Consider the following 6,822-nt stretch of genomic DNA (forward strand, 5'->3'; position numbering starts at 1 on the left):
GTGCCTAGCCTCTAATCGACCATAAGTTCTGATTGACTGTAAACTAATATACCTTTTCTTAGAAAAATGTCTTCAAGATTATTTCGATTATTTTATAGAAATAATTGCTAATAAATCTGATAAAGTAGGACACTTTTACTCCTTTCATGATCACAAACCTAATAAAGTATAAAAATGAGCCCTATTTTAAGGCTAAGTACCTCGAGAAAAATGGCGGCTTTAACATATGTTGTAACGCATATAAGTGCGCAGTTTTTGGCCAAGTATGATCTTGCGTGAGCAATGCTAACAATGTGAAACTTAAAATGATTTGAATGAATGTGCAGACATAGAAGTTAACAAAGGATACGAAATAACGGATATTAAGGAGGCTAAAACAAAATATTGAACGAGAACGCTTGTAATCATAGAAAACAAATTCACCGTTTTTATACCTCAAAGAATGGCAAAACTGTGTGAAGAGGATGAAAATCTGTTTATGCAAATGAAGAAAGTCTGTGAAGATCAGCATCTTGAAATGGTGTATTTGGGTGGATGCTTCAACTCTATTGAATTTGTGGAGAAAAATGTATAAGTGTGTGTGCAGTTTTTCAATTTTCGTTCAGTCTGCGACAAGCTTCAGTGAGATATTCATCATGCCGTATACTCCACGAAATCAAATGTTACATGCGATCACATACAACCTGAATTCATCATTCACGAAACAAATTATTGTCGGTGTTGAATTAAAAAAGACGGAAAGCTCGCCTCAGCAGTGTAACTTCAGGCCAGTCATCCTCATGCAAGTATAATCCTGAATCCTCAAGAGTGGAAATTGTTCAAAAGTTACTTTAAGCTCATGACACTCTTCTCTGATGGCCAAGAGAAGCAACAATGCATCGACTGTGGAAATTTCCATATACACATGACTATATCTTTTGGAAATTATATAATGGCTTTGGAGAAAATTCAAGAAACGCAAAAATATTATCCATTTGTACTGCAAGAAACAACGTTTGCTGTTCTTCAGGAAGTCAACCCTTGTGTTGACCGGTATCTTCTGGATCTGAGTGTTATGCCGTTTCAACATACAAAAGATGTCATTATTGAGACCATCGCTGAAAGTGTATGGCGTAAAGTGAAATCACCATCTGTGAAAAGTGTAAAATATTATATGGCAAAAAACTATACAAGTTTAAAGAATAAAGCAATGAAAAAACTTATATTTGCTAATCTTATGCGATTTGAAATTCTATTTCTTGAAATGATGACTTTTTATAGTCAGATTGTGTGTTAAGAAGTGATTGCGAAATTACCAGAACTCAGATGCGTGAATAATAGCTTTATAAATTAAAAATTTTACAAATAGCTCTTTTCCTCGCTTTTTCAGTACTTTTTCAACTTTATCTCCAACTTTAAATTTCGCTTTCTCAACTGCATATTTTACACTGTGATTTTTGTATACATCAAACAACAATTTTTTCTTATTTTCTTCAGTAACATCTTTTGGTTTCATTCGAATAGTCTGATGCCTAGTATCGTTGTAAGATGAAACTAAATCTTTCAAAATATCTATCCATTTGTAATTCCCCTGTAAGCTAAATTGCATCCACATTTTATTCTTTAAAGTACAATTAAATCGCTCGCAAATGGATGCTTTTAAATTGCTAAATGTCGAGAACAAATTTATCTTGTATCGCTTCATAAGATTTTCAAAATGTAAGTTGTAAAATTCTTTGCCTCTATCAACATGTAAATTTTTCGGTATGCATCCTTTGTCAAGTATAGATTCCATAGCTGTAGCTACATCTTCACCCTTCTTGGATTTAGCTGAAATAGCCAAAGAAAATTTGGAAATTATTTCAATTACAGTCAAAATGTACTTGTATCCTTTGTTTTCTTTTGTATAAGGTTGTATTTCAACAAGATCCGCCTGCCAAGTCTCATCGATGCTACGGATATCAAAATGTCGACGTCGATAGTTTCTTCTAGCAGGCCTATGTAGCTTCTTCACTAGTTGCAGCTTTTCGTTATTTATTTTTTATTGTGTTTAGCTTGGCATCCAACTGAGAAATGAGCTCTGAATCGCGATGCGCCAGTTCTTGAATGGAATCCACATCAACTTTCAAAATATTTAAACTTTTATATGAGAAAGTTTCTAGAGTTTCAATCATCATGTTATTGTTAACAACTTCAGTTCGCAAGGAAGCTATGACATCATGCAGAGTCTGAATTTCTTGCCGTAACACATGTTGCATCATATTTAAATTTACTGCATCATCTAAATCTTTTGCATCGGCTACATTGCACAGCTTTTTCTTTCGGATATCATAATGCCCATCGGTGGTGAATTTTAATCCAACTCCTGGTGGACCTCGACTTGCCATCTTAGCTCGCTCAATATGACGTCCGAAAACATCGATACTCATTTTGCAAATGACCAAAATATCGTCAAATTGATTAATAAATATTAATTATCAATAATAAATTGATAAATTAATTTAAAAAATTGTTAATAAATACTTCCAGCCTCTCGTAATTCTTTAATAATTGACATAATTTCATTTGTGTGACTTGGATTTCCCGCTGCTTGAGGTGCTAACAGTTAACGCAATCTATCAACTAATTCGTTTGGATCATCCCAATGAATTTAGTCTAATTTATTAGCCTCCGTACCAACCATATATTTTGGAAATAAACCGTTACCCATTGAAGAGCGCTTTTCAATTTGTTTATTGTTAGTTTTCAAAGGTGAAAGGGGAATTAGTTTTTTTTTATAAAATTTGTATATTTGACAGATTTATTATCACGAAAATCCCCATCAACTCTATAATGTGTTCGATGCAAATTTGTTGAAATTGCAATATTTTTAAAATTTTCAAGGTCTTCATTACTTATAACAGTACTATTTGGTATCTTTTTAAACAAAAGTTCAAGCAAACCCACAGTATTTGGATAGCCTCTGAATCGTATGCTGACAAGAATGAAGTTTCATCATCATCTTGATCATTTTGCTCGTCACCATCATTTTGAAACTCTTGCTGAAATTCTTCTTCAGATTCACTCCTGATTTCATTTTTCATTTTATTCTTGGCTTCATTTCCGATTGGATCAATTCTTTTAACAGTTTTAAAACCATGAACTATTTTCTCAAGTGGTGTAATGATGAGTTTAAAGGTATCATTTAATGTCTGATCAACTGTTTCTTTACTCAACTTTAGTAATCTATGCTTTCGTCGAATCACTTCACTAGCTTTAGCAATTTCAGGCAAAATATGTTTTTGCTTATGAAAGCACTCCTCACGCGTAGACATGTTAATACCGTAGTGTTCAAAGTGTAACTGTCTCTATGTAGTATTTACATACATATTTATTGCTTTTCCAGATTAACAAAACAGTCAAAACCTTTTCTATATCTACCTTGGTTCAGATTTCTATTCTTATCAATTACATCAAATCTATTCTTGTCATCATACCAGCAAGCTAAACACACCTTTTTAAATTGTGAATAAGGCATGTCGCTATTCACATGATCATCATATATATGCTTCAGATTCGTCTCATCTTGTTTAAACAATACAAGCAAATTAACATTATTACGTATAAGATGTTTCGGAATACGAGCATATGTCTGGCTCAAATAGAAACAGTAAACATCCTTGTACCCACCCATTGAAAAAATTTGAATTAGCTTCATTTGGTATTACAACATCATCATGCTCATTGAAAGGATAGTACTCAAAATCAGTTACTGAGTTCAGAAGTTTTTCTAAAAATTTGTATTTTGGTTGATTTAAAGATTTCGAGTAAACATAAACATTTTCAAATCTCAATCCATTTGGGCGTATTAACAGAGCCATCAAAGCATTTGTCTTTCCACAATTGGAAGGTCCAAAAAATATTGCTCGTACACTGCTTGGTAACAGATGTCCATGCCGTTTTTCTTTTTTCTCATGTTATAGAGGCGAATCGAAATTATCGATAGGTAGCTTTATAGGTTGTGCTTCAAACTGCATCTTGACTATGACCGAGTGAAAAATTATAAATGTCAGGTTTATGTAGGTTCCGTCTGAAAGTATCTCTCAAACAGATATGATCGTCCACGGTGACAGACCTACAGTCAGTCGTAAGCGATCCTCAAAAGAGGCAAGATGTGGCAAAGGTCTGTTGAATAAAATTATTAATCATCTTCCTGTAGGGTTACATATTCCTGGATACCAGTACCGGGGACAAGGCACGAAATTGGCAAAACGAATTGCGCGAGGTGATTCTGGCATCAATCCTCTTGATGCTGCTTGTAAGGAGCACGATATAGCCTACTCACGAAATAGAGAAAATATAGAGGCTAGAAACTCAGCTGACAGTGTACTAACGGTAAAAGCTTGGAAATGTGTCTTTGCTCAGGACGCAGGCTTGGGTAAAAAGGCCGCTGCTTGGGGAATAACATATGCAATGAAAATTAAATCAAAATTTGGTATGGGTCTCAAAAATAAAAGGTCTACCACCACACTCAAAAAAAATAGTTACTGCAGCTAAAAAAGCAATGATACCAGGTAATGATGCACAAACTGTTATCAAATCTGCTCTTAGAGGTGCACGTGCAGCTGTAAAAAATACTGGTGGAAAAAGAAATGTAAAGAAACCTCGAATTTTACCAGTTACAAAGAAATTGGGTGGCTTTCTACCCTTTCTTATACCCATCTTTGCCGGTCTAAGTGCTACTGGTGCGCTAGCTGGTGGAGCTGCGAGAATAGCAAAAGCTGTTAATGATTTAAATGATGCAAAACGAAAGCTTGAAGAAAGAAAACGTCATAATGAAGCAATGGAAGCCATTGCTGTAGGGAAAGGTCTTTATTTGAAACCATATAAAGGCTGGGTTTCGAGGTCACACCACTCGCCAATCTATCGCCAATCTATCACTCATTGTGAAGTGCATGCACACCAGTCATATGCTTCATCAAGCTTCAATAATAGTGACGAGATTAGAATTGCAGTTCAGAATCAAGATCATTGTCTCCTGCTGAGCAAAAGTTCACTACAGGTACACGGAAGAATCGTAAGAACTGATGGAGCACCAGTAACAAACACAATTTTAGTTTCTATTACCATCTGTCATTTGTTTGAAGAAGCAAGATATGAAATCAATGCAGTAGAAATTGATAGAAATAAAAATGTTGGTCTCACTACTCTCATAAAAATTTATGTATCTCTAAATCTCGGACAATCACGTTACATAAAGAATACTGGCTGGCTTGAAATAAATGGTGATAATCAATCACTAACCATCGCCACTGGTTACTTTGATGTAGCCATACCTCTTAGCATGATATTTGATTTTGCTGAGGATTATCACAAAATCATTGTCAATGCTAAACATGAACTTATTTTGACAAGATCAAAAAGTGATGTAAATGCCATCTTATTAATAAAATAGAGTGGTTATTGCCTAGTGTTAGATTGTCAGATTCACGCAAATTTCAGTTACTAAAATATATTGAAAAAGATCCACCTATTCCAATAAGTTTTCGAACTTGGGAATTGTATGAATAGCCTCTACTTTCAACTACTTCAAACCATGTTTGGACTATAAAAACATCAACACAATTGGAAAAACCAAGATTTGTTGTACTTGGATTTCAAACAAACAGAAAAAACATACTATTAGAAGCTCTAGCAACTTTGATCATTGCAATTTGACTAATGTAAAACTACTTTTAAATGATCAGTGCTATCCTTATAGTCATTTGAATCTTGATATTAATAGAAATAGGTATGCTCTTCTTTATGACAACCAATGCTATCGAGAAGAGAATTTATAGAGTATGCACCTCTAGTAGTAATTGACTGTTCTAAGCAAAATGAGTCCTTGAAATACGGACCAGTTGACGTTCGATTGGAATTTCAAACAAGTGAAAATTTTCCCGCTGAAACAACGGCATATTACTTAATTTTGCATGATCGTATCGTATACTTGAGTATAAACCAATAAGTGGTATGATGAAAAAGTTGATATAGAAACTACTGTAATCGAGTAGAAATAGTTTAGTTGCATATATAATTAATTATAATCTATTTATTTTTAAGTATAATGTATTGGTTTTTTCTATTGGAAATGAAAAATAATTTTAAATAAAGAAAAATTATGCTGTTTTTTCAGAGTTCCTTGTCCCTATAATAATAATAAGTGCGAATAGTAGGTAAGCGAATGATTGGTTGTTGAACATCTTTGACATTGGAATATTTGGTCCGCTGGATCAGGTTGCATTCAATAGCTACATCAGTTTAGGAAAATGACGATGAGCATCCAATTTTTCAATTAGAAGTAAATTTGCTTAAAAAATGTTATTTTCAGGTTGCATTAAATAAAAAAAGAACAATTTAGATTCAATTCATTTTCTTATATTTACAATAACTTGTATTTGACAAACCATTTTACAGTTTTTCCATTTCTTCTTCTCCCAATTTACATATATACTTCTTTTATTGCTATTTCCAATCCTATATATATATATATTTATTTACAGTAATATATAGATTACAGACTATATCTTCCATATCAAAGGTTATACACTAGTGCTAGGACTCCATGTCTCTCACTCACCGACTCATATATATTCACATCACTCGTCACAATAATCACCTCGCTTGTTTCTACACATATATAAAAATTTTTGTTTAGAATCACTGTACATAATCTCAACTCTCCTTTAAGAATTGAATTCTTTTTTTTGGAAAATGAAAATTAATTTTTATCAACATCCATTGCCTCCTGTGATTGGAATTTGTAGCCCCATGGAAGTGTGTCGGTTGTATGAGGAAGCAGCATCCTCTTATCATCTCGCC

The sequence above is a fragment of the Belonocnema kinseyi genome, chromosome 5 (assembly GCF_010883055.1).
Source record: "Belonocnema kinseyi isolate 2016_QV_RU_SX_M_011 chromosome 5, B_treatae_v1, whole genome shotgun sequence".
Taxonomy (NCBI): domain Eukaryota; kingdom Metazoa; phylum Arthropoda; class Insecta; order Hymenoptera; family Cynipidae; genus Belonocnema; species Belonocnema kinseyi.